This window comes from Phyllobates terribilis, unplaced genomic scaffold, assembly GCF_046119375.1.
Source record: "Phyllobates terribilis strain yellow unplaced genomic scaffold, ASM4611937v1 Scaffold_65__1_contigs__length_7625178, whole genome shotgun sequence".
NCBI classification, from domain to species: domain Eukaryota; kingdom Metazoa; phylum Chordata; class Amphibia; order Anura; family Dendrobatidae; genus Phyllobates; species Phyllobates terribilis.
The window spans coordinates 2946504-2968342 of NW_027362825.1; the positions used below are offsets into that span (position 1 = coordinate 2946504).

At 41.5% G+C, this 21839-nt stretch overlaps 3 non-coding genes across 3 annotated transcripts; all 3 read left to right on the top strand.

Moving 5' to 3' along the window:
* Window positions 1–9507: 9507 nt before the first annotated feature.
* Window positions 9508–9580, top strand: TRNAF-GAA (transfer RNA phenylalanine (anticodon GAA)). Its single transcript has one exon. It is a non-coding gene; the product is annotated as a tRNA-Phe (tRNA).
* A 1184-nt stretch (window positions 9581–10764) lies between these two features.
* TRNAL-CAG (transfer RNA leucine (anticodon CAG)) lies at window positions 10765–10847 on the top strand. The gene has a single exon. It is a non-coding gene; the product is annotated as a tRNA-Leu (tRNA).
* A 935-nt stretch (window positions 10848–11782) lies between these two features.
* Window positions 11783–11855, top strand: TRNAF-GAA (transfer RNA phenylalanine (anticodon GAA)). The gene has a single exon. It is a non-coding gene; the product is annotated as a tRNA-Phe (tRNA).
* Window positions 11856–21839: the final 9984 nt, after the last annotated feature.

Sequence of the window (21839 nt, forward strand, 5' to 3'; positions counted from 1 at the left end):
AGACGTGGTCTGGATAATAAGAACTGTGAGTAAAGGCCCTGGATTGCATCACTGACTCCGTGTCGTTACTGCTGCTGCCCTGCACCATCACCCCCATCCTCCGCATACACTGCCCTGAGGCTATACTCCTCCCGTGGGGAGTTATGCTACGCTCTGCTGCACCCACAACACCAGCCTCAGCGGTCTGCCCTGGAGCGGCGGTTCACTCTGACCGCAATCCACGGGTGGCGTAGTCGGACATTTAAACATCAAAACCACATAAATAGTTCCGCCACTGGTTTGACCGCCCTGAGATACGGAACCGGGTCGCCGCCACGGAGACTACAACCACCAGCATCCACCAAAAAGGGTCCGGCTCCGGGTGTCCCAAGGCCCAGGGGGCGCGTCAGAACATTTTCATCACCTTTCACAATCACAAATGGGACAAGGCAGGGATGTTCTCTGTCCCCTCTCTTATACATCCTAGTGACGGAGCACCTGCTCTCATCAATTCGCCATAACCCCAATATTAGGTGGATTGAGGTGGGAGGCACCGAGTACAAGTGCTCTCTATTTGCTGATGATGTCCTAGTATATATCACTCAATCACATATATCCATCCATGCTGTTATGGCTGAAATAGATCACTTTGTTACATGGTCAAATTTTAAAATCAATGCAGCGAAGTCTGAGGCCCTCAATGTCTCCCTCCCCAAATCCATATAGGATTCCATCCAGTCCAACTTTCCCTTTGCCTGGCCCTCACAGGGTATCAAATACTTAGGAATTCCTATTCATAGAGACCTCTCCCATCTATGTTATCTTAATTTTGGGCCCTTTATTGAACAACTCCATACAGACCACGGTTGGCAAGTTAGAACTGTAAGAATCACTACGTGAACCACTGGTGTTTTGTGGAAAAGCACATGTACGCTGTGTTCCAAATTATTATGCAAAAAGTGTTTAGGAGTGATAAGGGAAGAATTTGTTTGTTTGTCAGTTAAACTCATTGATGGTGATGTGTGTCAGGGCTCTTTATATCAATGTAAGCAATTGCAGACACCTGTGCTAATTAGTTTGGCAGGTGTGTCCAATGAAAGGCAAGACTACTTAAGAAGGCTGTCTCACATTATTAATCAGCCCACATTTTCTGCCAAAATGGGAAAGGAAAAGGATGTGTCGGCTGCTGAGAAGCAACAAATTGTGGAGTGTTTAGGGCAAGGCATGACTACAATCAACATTGTGCGATGATCAGGATTAAGTGTCTTGGCAATCAAGAAGTATGTAGCTGATTCACAGTACACACGTGTGCGTGCTGATAAGGGCAAATTGAGGACTCTTTCCTACAGGCAATTACGTCAGGTTGAAAGAGCAGCGGCAAAAAAGCCTTGTCATAGCAGCAGACAAGTTTTTGAAGCTGCTGGTGCCTCCAACGTCCCCCGAACAACAAGATGCAGGGTCCTTCAGAGGTTTGCAGCTGTGCATACGCCATCCTGTCGACCTCCTCTATCCACTTCACACAAGCAGAAATGGCTCCAGTGGGCCAAACATTACATGAAGACTGATTTCAAAACTGTTTTGTTCACGGATGAGTGCCGTGCAGCGCTCGATAGTCCAGATGGATGGAGTGGAGGATGGCTGGTTGATGGACACCCCACGCAAACACGGCTACAGCGCCAACAAGGAGGAGGTGGAGTAATGTTTTGGGCTGGAATCATGGGGAGAGAGATTGTCGGCCCCTTTAGGATCCCTGAAGGCGCTAAAGATGAACTCCATAATGTATGTGGATTTTCTCAAACAGCACTTCCTGCCATGGTTCAAGAAGAAGAACCGTGTATTTCACAGCAAGATCATTTTTTTGCATGATAATGCACCATCTCATGCTGCACATAAAACATCTGCATCTCTGGCTGATATGGGCATAAAAGGGGACAAACTTATGGTGTGACCCCCATGCTCCCCTGACCTCTACCCCATTCAGAACCTTTGGAGCATCATTAAAAGGAGTGTCTATGATGGCGGGAGGCAGTTCGCATCTAAGCAACAGCTCTGGGAGGGTATTCTGTCCTCATGCAAAACAATTGAAGCAGAAACCATCCAAAACCTGACAAATTCAATGGACGAGAGAGTTCAGAAGCTCCTTTCGAACAAGGGGTCCTATGTGAAAATGTAACATCACCTAGAATAAAGTTTTGAGTTGAAAAATGTTTGATTTCAGTTTCTAACAACCTGCTAATGCTTATAATTTCAAAAATGACCATTTTTTTGGTCTTTATTAAAATGAAAAGGTTGATCGAAAAGTTTGGGGGATCTAAGAGTGTGGCAACCCAGTAGTCATGATTACTTCTAATTCTCACAATTCGAGGGTCATGTTGCAGGTAGTGCAGCAAGAAGGCACTCATGTGTGTTGCACATCCAGGAGCACCAAGTCCCTGTTGTGTTGGTGGCGAGGTAACAATCATGCTTCCTTCCTCTGTCCTCTCCCCCCAACCTCGCACAACAGAAATGTGATCAAGGTCTCCCTCATCTGATGAGTCTTCCATCAGTTCGTCCTCCACTTCTTCCTGGGCTCCTGCACCTTCCTCACTAGTTTGGCTGCTACCATGCGCCCTGGTAAAACCATCTCCCCCACCCTCACATGCCTGCCGCCTTGGTGCTGCCGACCGTCTGGACCTTGCAGATGTTAGCACTTCCGCATACAACTCCTCCTCCTCTACTTCCTCCACCTCCTCTTGTGCCACCACCTGACTCCGAATTCTGTTTAACATGTGCTACAGCATGTAAATCACCGGAATAGTCATGCTGATAATGGCATCGTCAGCACTAAACATCTTCGTCGCCATTTCAAAACTGTGCAGAAGGGTGCATAGGTCCCTGATCTGAGACCACTCCTCCAGCGTGATTTGCCCCACCTCTGGATCTCGTTGGCCCAGGCTATACGTCAGAACGTATTGCACCAGGGCTTGTCGGTGCTGCCACAGTCACTGCAACATGTGCAGAGTTGAATTCCACCGGGTAGGCACATCGCATTTTAGCCGGTGAAGTGGCAGGCCCAACGACTTCTGTAGAGATGTAAGTCGCTGAGCTGCGGGATGCAAACGGCGGAAGTGAGCACACAGCGACCGTGCCCTCTGCAGAAGGCCATCTAGTCTGGGATAGTGGGCTAAAAATTGATGGACAACCAAGTTCAACACGTGAGCCATACAAGGCACGTGTGTGACATTGCCCCGGCGAAGGGCCGCACCCAGATTTGCAGCATTGTCGCACACGGCCTTCCCTGGTTTCAGGTCCAGTGGAGACAACCATTCATGAAATTGGTTCTCCAGAGCTGACCACAACTCCTCAGCTGTGTGACTCACATTTCCCAAACATTTCAATGTAAAAACCGCCTGATGACGTTGAGCCCTACTGCCAGCATAGTAAGGAGGTGTGCAGGATCCCTTCTGTGCAGTTAGAAAGCTTGTGGCATGACCAGACAGGCTTTGGGTGCAGGTGGAAGACCGAGAGGAGGTTGAGGAGGCAGAAGCAGTGGAGGAACTTTGACATAAAGAGGATTGACGCACAACTCGTGGGGACGGCAAGACTTGGACAGCAGCCCCTTGTCCTGCTGTCACCATAGTTACCCAGTGCCCAGTCAGCGACATGTAATGCCCCTGTCCATGCCTACTCATCCAAGTGTCTGTGGTGAAATGCACCCTGTCACACACAGAGTTTCTCAAAGAAGCGGTGATGTTGTGTGCGACATGCTGTTGGAGCGCAGGCACACCTTTCTTTGAGAAGTAGTGCCGACTGGGCATCTGGTACTGGGGCACTGCGACGGACATAAGGTCTCGAAAATCCTCTGTGTCCACCAGGCTGAAAGGCAGCTTTTCTGTAGCCAAGAGCTTGCAGATGGTGAAATTCAACCTCTTAGCTTTCTCATGGCTAGGAGGAAATGGTCTTTTACTTGTCCACATCTGAGGGACCGAGGGCTGGCTATTGTGCTTAGACGGGGTTGATAAGGGTGTCCCCGGCAAACTGACGGTCTGTGAGGAAGATGCAGGCGGACATGTTAGGTTGCCTTGATCCAAAGGTGGTGCTATCGATGTCGGACAGCGCTCAACACCAGCTGGTGTTACCACCTCCAAAGAAAATGATGACCTGCCAATCATGCTGGCTGTTGCGGGTAAAGAGGTGGCAGGTCTGCGCCCTAAAACAGGTGTGACTGCTGTCCCCCCAGTCAAAGAGGATGAAGAGGCCGCGGATGCACAAGATATGGCAGACGGTGGTTGGCCCGGCCGGCTAGGCCGCATTGTAGCACACTGAGCTTCCCACTGCAACTTATGCTTCATGTTCATGTGCCGGTTCATGCATGAAGTACTCAAACTATGTATTTTTTGGCCTCTACTTAGCTTTTGCTGACAAATGTTACAGATAACACGAGTTGGGTCATTTTTATCGATCTGAAAAAATGCCCAGGCTATGCAAGGCTTAGCACCCATGCGACCTGAAGAGCCACCACGACTTGTGGTGAGAGGCAGAGTTGTGTTTGAGGATGCAGTTGTTGACGTGCTTCCAGTACTACGTCTCTGTCCAGGAAGGCGCAACCTGACCTCGTCGTCACTAGCATCTTCCTCCACCTCCTCTGCTGACCTCATCTCTTGGCTGACTGTGGGTTGACAGTAAGTGGGATCTCCAACCTCATCATCATCACCCTGTGCGTTATCACACCCGTCGTCCTCAGAGCCAACCTGTTCCTGCCCTGACAAAAAACTAAAGTTGTCGCTCCAATCAGGTATTTGAGTCTTATCATCGTCTTCCTCATTGTCTCCACCAACAGGAGTTACAGTTTGGGAATGAGGGTCTACATTATGGTCAGAACCTTCTGCGTCTGGTCCTGGATCCGACTCATAAAGATTCTGGGCATCAGTGCAGATCATTTCCTCGTCTGGATTCACAGAAATGCTGGAGTCGACCTCTGATTCCCAGGCTATAGTATGAGTAAACAGCTCTGCAGACTCAACCATCTGTTCTACCTCATACTCAGACGGGCAGCTGGAGATTTGGGAGCTGTGAGGAAGCAAGTGCGATTGGGGTGACACCTTTGAGGACTGGAGTATTTGTGATGTTGAAGTTGATGTGGAGGAGAGCCCACTTAAAGGAGCACTTGATATCCATTGAAGCACCTGCTGTTTTTGTGCCTCATCTGGAATTTGTAGCGATTGGCGTGGCCGTAAGAAAGGGATCTTATCACATTGTCCGCTAAAAGAAGTAGACATTTTAGTTTGGCTGGAAGATGATCTTTCTTCTGCAGATGTTACTGTTGCTTTAACACCTACCCCACGGACACAACCTTTTTTCCCCTTCCCAACACGCCTATTCCCCTTTCCACCAGCAGCAGGCCTTTTTCCACTCATTTTGGTGGTTAACTAATTCACAACCTTGGAGTTGTTTGCACAAAAAAACAATGGATGGGAACCGAGCAGAGCTGAGTGGCCAAACTGTGGTATTAGGCCAAAACTATTGGCTGGGTTAGATGCAGAAAAAAATTATATTCAATTTGCAGCCTGATGGAGGTCAGTATAGATGGACTAATAGAACAAGTCCCACACACAGCTAGAAGCCCAAATATTTTTTCAAAGGTAGATGCAGAAAAATTTTTTATTCAGTTTGCAACCTGTTGGAGGTCTGTATAGATGGATTAATAGAACAAGTCCCACACACAGCTACAAGCCCAATATTTTTTCAGAGGTAGATGCAGAAAAAAAATATATTCAGTTTGCAACCTGATGGAGGTCAGTATAGATGGACTTATAGAGAAAGTCCCACACACTGCTAGAAGGCCAAATATTTTTTCAGAGCTAGATGCAGACACAAAATTATTTTGAATTTGCAACCTGATGGAGGTCAGTATAGGTGGACTAATAGAACAAGTCCCACACACTGCTAGAAAGCCAAATATTTTTTCAGAGCTAGATGCAGAAAAAAATTATATTCAGTTTGCAACCTGATGGAGGTCTGTATAGATGGATTAATAGAACAAGTCCCACACACAGCTAGAAGCCCAAATATTTTTTCAGAGGTAGATGCAGATAAAAATTATTTTTAATTTGCAACCTGATGGAGGTCAGTATAGATGGACTAATAGAGAAAGTCCCACACACTGCTAGAAGGCCAAATATTTTTTCAGAGCTAGATGCAGATAAAAATTATTTTTAATTTGCAACCTGATGGAGGTCAGTATAGATGGACTAATAGAGAAAGTCCCACACACTGCTAGTAGGCCAAATATTTTTTCAGAGCTAGATGCAGATAAAAATTATATTCAATTTGCAACCTGATGGAGGTCACTATAGATGGACTAATGGAACAAGTCCCACACACAGCTAGAAGCCCAAATATTTTTTCAGAGGTACTGTAGATGCAGATAAAAATTATTTTTAATTTGCAACCTGATGGAGGTCAGTATAGATGGACTAATACAACAAGTCCCACACACAGCTAGAAGCCCAATATTTTTTCAGAGGTAGATGCAGAAAAAAATATATTCAGTTTGCAACCTGATGGAGGTCAGTATAGATGGAGTAATAGAACAAGTCCCACACACAGCTAGAAGCCCAAATATTTTTTCAGAGGTAGATGCAGATAAAAATTATATTTAATTTGCAACCTGATGGAGGTCAGTATAGATGGACTAATAGAGAAAGTCCCACACACTGCTAGAAGGCCAAATATTTTTTCAGAGCTAGATGCAGATAAAAATTATATTCAATTTGCAACCTGATGGAGGTCAGTATAGATGGACTAATAGAGAAAGTCCAACACACTGCTAGAAGGCCAAATATTTTTTCAGAGCTAGATGCAGATAAAATTATATTCAATTTGCAACCTGATGGAGGTCAGTATAGATGGACTAATAGAACAAGTCCCACACACAGCTAGAAGCCCAAATATTTTTTCAGAGGTACTGTAGATGCAGATAAAAATTATTTTTAATTTGCAACCTGATGGAGGTCAGTATAGATGGACTAATAGAGAAAGTCCCACACACTGCTAGAAGGCCAAATATTTTTTCAGAGCTAGATGCAGAAAAAAATTATATTCAGTTTGCAACCTGATGGAGGTCAGTATAGATGGACTAATAGAGAAAGTCCCACACACTGCTAGAAGGCCGCATATTTTTTCAGAGGTAGATGCAGAAAAAAATATATTCAGTTTGCAACCTGATGGAGGTCTGTATAGATGGATTAATAGAACAAGTCCCACACACAGCTAGAAGCCCAATATTTTTTCAGAGGTAGATGCAGAAAAAAATATATTCAGTTTGCAACCTGATGGAGGTCAGTATAGATGGACTAATACAACAAGTCCCACACACAGCTAGAAGCCCAATATTTTTTCAGAGGTAGATGCAGAAAAAAATATATTCAGTTTGCAACCTGATGGAGGTCTGTAAAGATGGATTAATAGAACAAGTCCCACACACAGCTAGAAGCCCAATATTTTTTCAGAGGTAGATGCAGAAAAAAATATATTCAGTTTGCAACCTGATGGAGATCAGTATAGATGGACTAATACAACAAGTCCCACACACAGCTAGAAGCCCAATATTTTTTCAGAGCTAGATGCAGAAAAAAATTATATTCAATTTGCAACCTGATGGAGGTCAGTATAGATGGACTAATAGAATGATGCTATGCCCAAAAGATTTTACTTCACTAGGTGCAGTAAAAAAATTGGTATTCTATACACAGGTGGTATATCTTGCAACACAGATAGGCTACTCCACTGACTAACACACTCTGCAATAGGCCAAAAAGGATTAGCTTTGCTAGATTCAGCCAAATGCTGTGAAAAAAACTTGCACAGCACTGGCACAGAACTGCCTGGCAAAAACTGATAGGAACTGATGTAACCTAGTCCTGTAAAGGACTCCAATTACAATTAGTCTTTACTCCCACAATCTATCTATTTAAGAGCACAGACCTGCCTGATAAAAGTCGTAGGAAATGCTGTAACCTAGTCCTTAAAAGGACTGCAATCACAACTATTCCCTACTCCCAAGCTATCTGTAGATTTGTGCGAAAATTGGCTTGAAATTAACAAGGTATAGCGCACACAGCAACAGCGGTGCCGTCTAACACGCAGCTGCAGCAGTGAGAAAATGGTGGCGACGGGGAAAATGGCTTGGTCTTATAGGGCAAGGACATGTGACATACACTGCCAATGACACATGCCCTTGCTTGTGTGAAAAAAAGCACTTCGCTCCGTGTGTGCGCTACTGATAGGCTGACAGATTGCACCTCCCCACTGTAAATGCGGGAAAGAGAAAAAAAAAATGGAGATCTTCATTGTTCCTGCAGAGATCCATCCCCTGCCCCTCCCCCCACCCCGCTGTACACTCAAACTGCGTATTAACATTAATTTTCATCATTACTGAGAAAAAATCCAGTTATGATTTTGGTGCACGAACAGTTATCGAACATAACCTCGAACAGCCGAATTTTTCTCAAATTGTTCGTGTTCGCCGAATGACTCGAACACCGCCCAAAACAGCTCGAATTTGAGATTGGCGAACAGTTCGAGTAGAACAACGCTCATCTCTACTTCTGACATTAGAATTTTCTTTCAAGAAATTGTACAGCTTCACTCCTGTTACTGATTATTTGGGGGTCCGCTCTATTGGTGGCAATCTCAAATCGAAAACTAAAAGTGATGGGGCTTAGCAAAACCAATTCTCAACGTTCGCACTTTGGCAGTATTCCTTGGGGTCCTTGAGGCAAATCTTAAATGTCCTGAATTTGTGCTTTCAAAAAAGACTTCTGGGAACATCAAATAGTTTCTTTGTGCATATGTTAGTTGTTGCTTTGGCATCGGAAAAATACTATGGATAGGAAAATGGGAGGGACTATTTCATCTCTATGTGTTCTCTGTCCCTATTAGGGCAGAGAGTGAACCTCCTAAGGTGCTGTCGTGGAAGATTCCTAGAAACCGAATTACCAGTAAGTCTAATTTCAGATTTTTTTACCTCAGGCATCAATAGACTATATATGTACTTAATAAACAAAAGCTAAAAGAGCAGATGAACATAGTTTAACAAGTCTGAAATGCGCATGTGATACTGACATCAAAGTTTCACCACAATTTGGGACAAATGTTTTCACTTTCAACATTAACAATCAGTAGAATATTTTCTCTAAATTTGCATCTCCTATCTTCACTCCAATTGTTGGCACCTAAGAAAAAAATAAAGTTTGATGCAACATTATGCTTACAAATTGTGTTTTATGCTCAATCATCACCTGTCCTACAGAGACACAGTCAGAATTACCCTGGCGAATTGAGTAAATTTGAAAATGTAAAAAAAATGCAGAATTGCTGTTTTTTCTATTCATTCACAAAGAATTAATGTAAGTTCTTAAATATGTACGCAAAATAGCGGGACTTTCAAATATAGATAATCTTGCAAAAACAAGTCAAAGTAAAAATAAATACATCCAGTTGTGACATCTACAGTGTGTTGAACATTCCTGAATCTAAATGTGTCCTGCTGAAATAGCTCAGTTGGGAGAGCGTTAGACTGAAGATCTAAAGGTCCCTGGTTCAATCCCGGGTTTTGGCAAAAGTTTTATTCTTCACCCATTAAATTTTAAGCAGAAAATAAACAAAGCATATGGACTGACTGTTTACAGAGAATATAAAAATCCTAATCATTATAACTATCTACAGGAAATAAAATGATAGAAACTTGAGAACTGAACACTTTTAACTTTTGAGGAAAATAATATTTTTTGTAATTTTTCCTTCATTCTGGACGTCATCACTTTGTTTTATTTTAGTTTGACTTAGCTGTATGAGGATTTAAAGGAAACCTGATAGCTAATATGGGCAGCATGTATCAGACACTAGCTGAATGATTTCAGCCATTTATGTTTGACTATGAATCGCTGTGGCATTACTGAGACAAATATGCTTAAATAATATGCCAGGAACAAAGATGTTTGGGGAAAAAGCCAGGAAGGAAAAAAACACAAGCCCCAACTCAGGACCGTCATCTTTCATTCTAAAAATAGGGGTTTCCACGTTAATGGTAAGACAAAGAATCCACAGATTTGGCATTTCTGTAGCGAGGAGAGCCCAATTAAAATGTATGGGGTGCTTGTCTCCATTAGCGCAAGCTGGGCACTAAACTGGCTTATTTGCAATTCTGGATGTTGCAGAGTGAAAACACCTGTTGGACAATAATAGTAATTGCTGGTGTTGATGAATTCACTGTGAGGAGTAATTTATAAAATGGGATCACTTTGGAGGGGTTTCTGCTGTTTTGGAACTTTTGGAACTCCGCAAATGTCACCCTCAAAATATTCTTGCAAAATCTGCATTCCCAAAACGCAAATAGCGCTCTTACTTTCAAAGCCCTGCTGTGTGACCAAACAATAGTTTCTGAAGACATATGGGGCATCACCGCATTTCAATGAAATTGTGCAACTTTAGATATTTTCACAAGAAAAACTAAATATAGATTGACCTAAATTTACCATTAATATAAAGTACAATGTGTTACAAAATAACACTATCAGAATCACAGGGATATGTTAAGCATTCCAGTGTTATTGCCACATAAAGTGATACATGTCAGATTTAAAAAAAGGTGCTTGGTCATGAAGCTCAAAATTGGCTGTAACTAATAGGTTACAAATCAATATTAAAATAAAAGAAATCATGGTATATTTCCTTTCATCACAAGTAATGCTCATCTTTCTACTGCTTAGCTTAGAAAGAGTTAAATTACAAAAGCAAAAAGAAGTCAGGATGGCCGAGCGGTCTAAGGCGCTGTGTTCAGGTCACTGTCTCTCCTGGAGGCGTGGGTTCAAATCCCACTTCTGACATTACCATTTTCTTTCAAAAAATTGTACAGCTTTACTCATGTTACTGATTAGTTGGGGGTCCGCTCTATTGGTGGCAATCTCAAATCGAAAACTAAAAGTGATGGGGCTTAGCAAAACCAATTCTCAACGTTGGCACTTTGACAGTATTCCTGGGGGTCCTTGAGGCAAATCTTAAATGTCCTGTATTTGTGCTTTCACAAAAGACTTCTGGGAACATCAAATAGTTTCTTTGTGCATATGCTAGTTGCTGCTTTGGCATTGGAAAAATACTGTGGATAGGAAAATGGGAGGGACTATTTCATCTCTATGTGTTCTCTGTCCCTATTAGGGCAGAGAGTGAACCTCCTAAGGTGCTGTCGTGGAAGATTCCTAGAAACCGAATTACCAGTAAGTGTAATTTCAGATTTTTTTACCTCAGGCATCAATAGACTATATATATACTTAATAAACAAAAGCTAAAAGAGCAGATGAACATAGTTTAACAAGTCTGAAATGCGCATGTGATACTGACATCAAAGTTTCACCACAATTTGGGACAAATGTTTTCACTTTCAACATTAACAATCAGTAGAATATTTTCTCTAAATTTGCATCTCCTATCTTCACTCCAATTGTTTGCACCTAAGAAAAAAATAAAGCTTGATGCATCATTATGCTTACAAATTGTGTTTTATGCTCAATCATCACCTGTCCTACAGAGACACAGTCAGAATTACCCTGGCGAATTGAGTAAATTTGAAAATGTAAAAAAAAATGCAGAATTGCTGTTTTTTCTATTCATTCACAAGGAATTAATGTAAGTTCTTAAATATGTACGCAAAATAGCGGGACTTTCAAATATAGATAATCTTGCAAAAACAAGTCAAAGTATAAATAAATACATCCAGTTGTGACATCTACAGTGTGTTGAACATTCCTGGATCTAAATGTGTCCTGCTGAAATAGCTCAGTTTGGAGAGCGTTAGACTGAAGATCTAAATGTCCCCGGTTCAATCCCGGGTTTCGGCAAAAGTTTTTTTCTTCACCCATTAAATTTTAAGCAGAAAATAAACAATGCATATGGACTGACTGTTTACAGAGAATATAAAAATCCTAATCATTATAACTATCTACAGGAAATAAAATGATAGAAACTTGAGAACTGAACACTTTTAACTTTTGAGGAAAATAATATTTTTTGTAATTTTTCCTTCATTCTGGACGTCATCACTTTGTTTTATTTTAGTTTGACTTAGTTGTATGAGGATTTAAAGGAAACCTGATAGCTAATACAGGCAGCATGTATCAGACACTAGCTGAATGATTTCAGCCATTTATGTTTGACTATGAATCGCTGTGGCATTACTGAGACAAATATGCTTAAATAATATGCCAGTAACAAAGATGTTTGGGGAAAAAGCCAGGAAGGCAAAAAACACAAGCCCCAACTCAGGACCGTCATCTTTCATTCTAAAAATAGGGGTTTCCACGTTAATGGTAAGACAAAGAATCCACAGATTTGGAATTTCTCTAGCGAGGAGAGCCCAATTAAAATGTATGGGGTGCTAGTCTCCATTAGCGCAAGCTGGGCACTAAACTGGCTTATTTGCAATTCTGGATGTTGCAGAGTGAAAACACCTGTTGGACAATAATAGTAATTGCTGGTGTTGATGAATTCATTGTGAGGAGTAATTTATAAAATGGGATCACTTTGGAGGGGTTTCTGCTGTTTTGGAACTTTTGGAACTCCGCAAATGTCACCCTCAAAATATTCTTGAAAAATCTGCATTCCCAAAACCCAAATAGCACTCTTACTTTCAAAGCCCTGCTGTGTGACCAAACAGTAGTTTATGAAGACATATGGGGCATCACCGCATTTCAATGAAATTGTGCAACTTTAGATATTTTCACAAGAAAAACTAAATATATATTGACCTAAATTTACCATTAATATAAAGTACAATGTGTTACAAAATAACACTATTAGAATCACGGGGATATGTTAAGCATTCCAGTGTTATTGCCACATAAATTGATACATGTCAACTTTAAAAAACGGTGCTTGGTCATGAAGCTCAAAATTGGCTGTAACTAATAGGTTACAAATCAATATTAAAATAAAAGAAATCATGGCATATTTCCTTTCATCACAAGTAATGCTCAGCTTTCTACTGCTTAGCTTAGAAAGAGTTAAATTACAAAAGCAAAAAGAAGTCATGATGGCTGAGTGGTCTAAGGCGCTGTGTTCAGGTCACTGTCTCTCCTGGAGGCGTGGGTTCAAATCCCACTTCTGACATTAGAATTTTATTTCAAGAAATTGTACAGCTTCACTCCTGTTACTGATTAGTTGGGGGTCCGCTCTATTGGTGGCAATCTCAAATCGATATCTAAAAGTGATGGGGCTTAGCAAAACCAATTCTCAACGTTGGCACTTTGGCAGTATTCCTTGGGGTCTTTGAGGCAAATCTTAAATAGAGATGAGCGTTGTTCTACTCGAACTGTTCGCCAGTCTCAAATTCGAGCTGTTTTGGGCGGTGTTCGAGCCGTTCGGCGAACACGAACAATTTGAGAAAAATTTGGCTGTTCGAGGTTATGTTCGATAACTGTTCGTGCACCAAAATCATAACTGGAGTTTTTCTCAGTAATGATGAAAATTAATGTTAATACGCAGTTTGAGTGTACAGCGGGGTGGGGGGAGGGGCAGGGGATGGATCTCTGCAGGAACAATGAAGATCTCCATTTTTTTTTTCTCTTTCCCGCATTTACAGTGGGGAGGTGCAATCTGTCAGCCTATCAGCAGCGCACACACGGAGCGAAGTGCTTTTTTTCACACAAGCAAGGGCATGTGTCAATGGCAGTGTATGTCACATGTCCCTGCCCTATAATTCCAAGCCATTTTCCCCGTCGCCACCATTTTCTCACTGCTGCAGCTGCATGTTAGATGGCACCGCTGTTGCTGTGTGCGCTATAACTTGTTAATTTCAAGCCAATTTTCGCACAAATCTACAGATAGCTTGGGAGTAGGGAATAGTTGTGATTGCAGTCCTTTTAAGGACTAGGTTACAGCATTTCCTACGACTTTTGTCAGGCAGGTCTGTGCTCTTAAATCGATAGATTTTGGGAGTAAAGACTAATTGTAATTGGAGTCCTTTACAGGACTAGGTTACATCAGTTCCTATCAGTTTTTGCCAGGCAGGTCTGTGCCAGTGCTGTGCAAGTTTTTTTCACAGCAATTGGCTGAATCTAGCAAAGCTAATCCTTTTTGGCCTATTGCAGAGTGTGTTAGTCAGTGGAGTAGCCTATCTGTGTTGCAAGATATACCACCTGTGTATAGAAAACCAATTTTTTGTACTGCACCTAGTGAAGTAAAATCTTTTGGGCATAGCATCATTCTATTAGTCCATCTATACTGACCTCCATCAGGTTGCAAATTGAATATAATTTTTTTCTGCATCTAGCTCTGAAAAAATATTGGGCTTCTAGCTGTGTGGGACTTGTTGTATTAGTCCATCTATACTGACCTCCATCAGGTTGCAAACTGAATATATTTTTTTCTGCATCTACCTCTGAAAAAATATTGGGCTTCTAGCTGTGTGTGGGACTTGTTCTATTAATCCATCTATACAGACCTCCATCAGGTTGCAAACTGAATATATTTTTTTCTGCATCTACCTCTGAAAAAATATTGGGCTTCTAGCTGTGTGTGGGACTTGTTCTATTAATCCATCTATACAGACCTCCATCAGGTTGCAAACTGAATATATTTTTTTCTGCATCTACCTCTGAAAAAATATGTGGCCTTCTAGCAGTGTGTGGGACTTTCTCTATTAGTCCATCTATACTGACCTCCATCAGGTTGCAAACTGAATATAATTTTTTTCTGCATCTAGCTCTGAAAAAATATTTGGCCTTCTAGCAGTGTGTGGGACTTTCTCTATTAGTCCATCTATACTGACCTCCATCAGGTTGCAAATTAAAAATAATTTTTATCTGCATCTACAGTACCTCTGAAAAAATATTTGGGCTTCTAGCTGTGTGTGGGACTTGTTCTATTAGTCCATCTATACTGACCTCCATCAGGTTGCAAATTGAATATAATTTTTATCTGCATCTAGCTCTGAAAAAATATTTGGCCTTCTAGCAGTGTGTGGGACTTTCTCTATTAGTCCATCTATACTGACCTCCATCAGGTTGCAAATTGAATATAATTTTTATCTGCATCTAGCTCTGAAAAAATATTTGGCCTTCTAGCAGTGTGTGGGACTTTCTCTATTAGTCCATCTATAATGACCTCCATCAGGTTGCAAATTAAAAATAATTTTTATCTGCATCTACCTCTGAAAAAATATTTGGGCTTCTAGCTGTGTGTGGGACTTGTTCTATTACTCCATCTATACTGACCTCCATCAGGTTGCAAACTGAATATATTTTTTTCTGCATCTACCTCTGAAAAAATATTGGGCTTCTAGCTGTGTGTAGGACTTGTTGTATTAGTCCATCTATACTGACCTCCATCAGGTTGCAAATTAAAAATAATTTTTATCTGCATCTACAGTACCTCTGAAAAAATATTTGGGCTTCTAGCTGTGTGTGGGACTTGTTCTATTAGTCCATCTATACTGACCTCCAACAGGTTGCAAATTGAATATAATTTTTATCTGCATCTAGCTCTGAAAAAATATTTGGCCTTCTAGCAGTGTGTGGGACTTTCTCTATTAGTCCATCTATACTGACCTTCATCAGGTTGCAAATCAAAAATAATTTTTATCTGCATCTAGCTCTGAAAAAATATTTGGCCTTCTAGCAGTGTGTGGGACTTTCTCTATTAGTCCATCTATACTGACCTCCATCAGGTTGCAAATTAAAAATAATTTTTATCTGCATCTACAGTACCTCTGAAAAAATATTTGGGCTTCTAGCTGTGTGTGGGACTTGTTCTATTAGTCCATCTATACTGACCTCCATCAGGTTGCAAATTGAATATAATTTTTATCTGCATCTAGCTCTGAAAAAATATTTGGCCTTGTAGCAGTGTGTGGGACTTTCTCTATTAGTCCATCTATACTGACCTCCATCAGGTTTCAAATTGAATATAATTTTTATCTGCATCTAGCTCTGAAAAAATATTTGGCCTTCTAGCAGTGTGTGGGACTTTCCCTATTAGTCCATCTATACTGACCTCCATCAGGTTGCAAATTAAAAATAATTTTTATCTGCATCTACCTCTGAAAAAATATTTGGGCTTCTAGCTGTGTGTGGGACTTGTTCTATAACTCCATCTATACTGACCTCCATCAGGTTGCAAACTGAATATATTTTTTTCTGCATCTACCTCTGAAAAAATATTGGGCTTCTAGCTGTGTGTGGGACTTGTTGTATTAGTACATATATACTGACCTCCATCAGGTTGCAAATTAAAAATAATTTTTATCTGCATCTACAGTACCTCTGAAAAAATATTTGGGCTTCTAGCTGTGTGTGGGACTTGTTCTATTAGTCCATCTATACTGACCTCCATCAGGTTGCAAATTGAATATAATTTTTATCTGCATCTAGCTCTGAAAAAATATTTGGCCTTCTAGCAGTGTGTGGGACTTTCTCTATTAGTCCATCTATACTGACCTCCATCAGGTTGTGTAACGGGTCTGGGAGGCGGAACCTCTGAGCTACTATACAAGGGGGCGGTCCTTGTAAGGGAGCGGGTGGCGACCAGGGTAGACGGGCAGGCAGTCACAGCAGGTGAGCGGGACAGTCTCTGAATGAACGGGCAGGAGGTCACGGCAAGTGACCGGGGCAATCTCCGGATAAACGGGCAGGAGGTCACGGCAAGTGACCGGGGCAGTCTCTGGATAAACGGGCAGGAGGTCACGGCAAGTGACCGTGGCAGTCTCTGGATGAACGGGCAGGAGGTCACAGCAAGTGACCGGGGCATTCTCTGGATGAACGGGCAGGAGGTCACGGCAAGTGACCGGGGCAGTCTCTGGATGAACGGGCAGGAGGTCACGGCAAGTGACCGGGGCAGTCTCTGGATGAACGGGCAGGAGGTCACGGCAAGTGACTGGGGCAGTCTCTGGATGAACGGGCAGGAGGTCACGGCAAGTGACCGGGGCAGTCTCTGGATGAACGGGCAGGAGGTCACGGCAAGTGACCGGGGCAGTCTCTAGGTAAAGGATTGGTACGACCTATGGCGGCAGATGATAGACTTGAGCTCCCAGGTGAGCAGGCGAGAGTCTCTGGATGAACGGGTGGTCACAGCATGTGACGGAGGAGCCTCCAGGAGAACCAACAGACAGGTAGCAGATGAGCGCTCCCAGGTGAGCGGGCAGGAGTCTCTGAACAGGCGGGTGGTCACAGCACGTGACGGCGGAGCCTCCAGGTAGGCTAGCAGGCAGATAGCAGATGTGCGCTCCCAGGTGAGCGGGCAAGCTGGTCCTTAGACAGACTGACAGGAGTTGGAAGGCAGACCGTCGGACCTCAGGCAAGCAGGCAGGTAGCAGGATATCAGGTAGGAATTAGACAGCAGACTGGCAGGTATCTGGCAGGTAACTGGCAATGGGACCTGAGGGCTGAAGCAGAGTAGTGAACAGTGCTACAACATTACTCGGGCACCTCCATTTTGGAGGAGGTGCCTTTTATATGGGAGGTCCTCCGGCAATTGGCCGGGGACTCCTTAGGACGGCGCGCGCGGTCCCTTCAAGAGAGGGGGAGCGCGCGCGCGCGCGCCCTAAGCACACTGCCGGGGAAGGAGCGCGTGCCGGAAGCAGTGGGGAGAGCAGCACTGGAGGACGCCGCGCCAGGAGCGGGGAGGTGAGAGGGACGGCGTCTCTGCCTAGAACGGGGCAGAGACGCCGATGCTACAGGTTGCAAATTAAAAATAATTTTTATCTGCATCTACATCTGAAAAAATGTTTGGGCATCTAGCTGTGTGTGGGACTTGTTCTATTACTCCATCTATACTCACCTCCATCAGGTTGCAAACTGAATATATTTTTTTCTGCATCTACCTCTGAAAAAATATTGGGCTTCTAGCTGTGTGTGGGACTTGTTCTATTAGTCCATCTATACTGACCTCCATCAGGTTGCAAATTAAAAATAATTTTTATCTGCATCTAGCTATGAAAAAATATTTGGCCTTCTAGCAGTGTGTGGGACTTTCTCTATTAGTCCATCTATACTGACCTCCATCAGGTTGCAAATTAAAAATAATTTTTATCTGCATCTACAGTACCTCTGAAAAAATATTTGGGCTTCTAGCTGTGTGTGGGACTTGTTCTATTAGTCCATCTATACTGACCTCCATCAGGTTGCAAATTGAATATAATTTTTATCTGCATCTAGCTCTGAAAAAATATTTGGCCTTCTAGCAGTGTGTGGGACTTTCTCTATTAGTCCATCTATACTGACCTCCATCAGGTTGCAAATTAAAAATAATTTTTATCTGCATCTAGCTCTGAAAAAATATTTGGCCTTCTAGCAGTGTGTGGGACTTTCTCTATTAGTCCATCTATACTGACCTCCATCAGGTTGCAAATTAAAAATAATTTTTATCTGCATCTACAGTACCTCTGAAAAAATATTTGGGCTTCTAGCTGTGTGTGGGACTTGTTCTATTAGTCCATCTATACTGACCTCCATCAGGTTGCAAATTGAAGATAATTTTTATCTGCATCTAGCTCTGAAAAAATATTTGGGCTTCTAGCAGTGTGTGGGACTTTCTCTATTAGTCCATCTATACTGACCTCCATCAGGTTGCAAATTGAATATAATTTTTATCTGCATCTAGCTCTGAAAAAATATTTGGCCTTCTAGCAGTGTGTGGGACTTTCTCTATTAGTCCATCTACACTGACCTCCAACAGGTTGCAAATTAAAAATAATTTTTATCTGCATCTACAGTACCTCTGGAAAAATATTTGGGCTTCTAGCTGTGTGTGGGACTTGTTCTATTAGTCCATCTATACTGACCTCCATCAGGTTGCATATTGAATATAATTTTTTTCTGCATCTACCTCTGAAAAAATATTTTGGCTTCTAGCTGTGTGTGGGACTTGTTCTATTACTCCATCTATACTGACCTCCATCACGTTGCAAACTGAATATATTTTTTTCTGCATCTACCTCTGAAAATATATTGGGCTTCTAGCTGTGTGTGGGACTTGTTGTATTAGTCCATCTATACTGACCTCCATCAGGTTGCAAATTAAAAATAATTTTTATCTGCATCTAGCTCTGAAAAAATATTTGGCCTTCTAGCAGTGTGTGGGACTTTCTCTATTAGTCCATCTATACTGACCTCCATCAGGTTGCAAATTAAAAATAATTTTTATCTGCATCTAGCTATGAAAAAATATTTGGCCTTCTAGCAGTGTGTGGGACTTTCTCTATTAGTCCATCTATACTGACCTCCATCAGGTTGCAAATTAAAAATAATTTTTATCTGCATCTACAGTACCTCTGAAAAAATATTTGGGCTTCTAGCTGTGTGTGGGACTTGTTCTATTAGTCCATCTATACTGACCTCCATCAGGTTGCAAATTGAATATAATTTTTATCTGCATCTAGCTCTGAAAAAATATTTGGCCTTCTAGCAGTGTGTGGGACTTTCTCTATTAGTCCATCTATACTGACCTCCATCAGGTTGCAAATTAAAAATAATTTTTATCTGCATCTAGCTCTGAAAAAATATTTGGCCTTCTAGCAGTGTGTGGGACTTTCTCTATTAGTCCATCTATACTGACCTCCATCAGGTTGCAAATTAAAAATAATTTTTATCTGCATCTACAGTACCTCTGAAAAAATATTTGGGCTTCTAGCTGTGTGTGGGACTTGTTCTATTAGTCCATCTATACTGACCTCCATCAGGTTGCAAATTGAAGATAATTTTTATCTGCATCTAGCTCTGAAAAAATATTTGGGCTTCTAGCAGTGTGTGGGACTTTCTCTATTAGTCCATCTAAACTGACCTCCATCAGGTTGCAAATTGAATATAAATTTTATCTGCATCTAGCTCTGAAAAAATATTTGGCCTTCTAGCAGTGTGTGGGACTTTCTCTATTAGTCCATCTACACTGACCTCCAACAGGTTGCAAATTAAAAATAATTTTTATCTGCATCTACAGTACCTCTGGAAAAATATTTGGGCTTCTAGCTGTGTGTGGGACTTGTTCTATTAGTCCATCTATACTGACCTCCATCAGGTTGCAAATTGAATATAATTTTTATCTGCATCTAGCTCTGAAAAAATATTTGGCCTTCTAGCAGTGTGTGGGACTTTCTCTATTAGTCCATCTATAATGACCTCCATCAGGTTGCAAATTAAAAATAATTTTTATCTGCATCTAGCTCTGAAAAAATATTTGGCCTTCTAGCAGTGTGTGGGACTTTCTCTATTAGTCCATCTATACTGACCTCCATCAGGTTGCAAATTAAAAATAATTTTTATCTGCATCTACAGTACCTCTGAAAAAATATTTGGGCTTCTAGCTGTGTGTGGGACTTGTTCTATTAGTCCATCTATACTGACCTCCATCAGGTTGCAAATTGAAGATAATTTTTATCTGCATCTAGCTCTGAAAAAATATTTGGGCTTCTAGCAGTGTGTGGGACTTTCTCTATTAGTCCATCTATACTGACCTCCATCAGGTTGCAAATTGAATATAATTTTTATCTGCATCTAGCTCTGAAAAAATATTTGGCCTTCTAGCAGTGTGTGGGACTTTCTCTGTTAGTCCATCTACACTGACCTCCAACAGGTTGCAAATTAAAAATAATTTTTATCTGCATCTACAGTACCTCTGGAAAAATATTTGGGCTTCTAGCTGTGTGTAGGACTTGTTCTATTAGTCCATCTATACTGACCTCCATCAGGTTGCATATTGAATATAATTTTTTTCTGCATCTACCTCTGAAAAAATATTTGGGCTTCTAGCTGTGTGTGGGACTTGTTCTATTACTCCATCTATACTGACCTCCATCACGTTGCAAACTGAATATATTTTTTTCTGCATCTACCTCTGAAAAAATATTGGGCTTCTAGCTGTGTGTGGGACTTGTTGTATTAGTCCATCTATACTGACCTCCATCAGGTTGCAAATTAAAAATAATTTTTATCTGCATCTAGCTCTGAAAAAATATTTGGCCTTCTAGCAGTGTGTGGGACTTTCTCTATTAGTCCATCTATACTGACCTCCATCAGGTTGCAAATTAAAAATAATTTTTATCTGCATCTAGCTATGAAAAAATATTTGGCCTTCTAGCAGTGTGTGGGACTTTCTCTATTAGTCCATCTATACTGACCTCCATCAGGTTGCAAATTAAAAATAATTTTTATCTGCATCTACAGTACCTCTGAAAAAATATTTGGGCTTCTAGCTGTGTGTGGGACTTTTTCTATTAGTCCATCTATACTGACCTCCATCAGGTTGCAAATTGAATATAATTTTTATCTGCATCTAGCTCTGAAAAAATATTTGGCCTTCTAGCAGTGTGTGGGACTTTCTCTATTAGTCCATCTATACTGACCTCCATCAGGTTGCAAATTAAAAATAATTTTTATCTGCATCTAGCTCTGAAAAAATATTTGGCCTTCTAGCAGTGTGTGGGACTTTCTCTATTAGTCCATCTATACTGACCTCCATCAGGTTGCAAATTAAAAATAATTTTTATCTGCATCTACAGTACCTCTGAAAAAATATTTGGGCTTCTAGCTGTGTGTGGGACTTGTTCTATTAGTCCATCTATACTGACCTCCATCAGGTTGCAAATTGAAGATAATTTTTATCTGCATCTAGCTCTGAAAAAATATTTGGGCTTCTAGCAGTGTGTGGGACTTTCTCTATTAGTCCATCTAAACTGACCTCCATCAGGTTGCAAATTGAATATAATTTTTATCTGCATCTAGCTCTGAAAAAATATTTGGCCTTCTAGCAGTGTGTGGGACTTTCTCTATTAGTCCATCTACACTGACCTCCAACAGGTTGCAAATTAAAAATAATTTTTATCTGCATCTACAGTA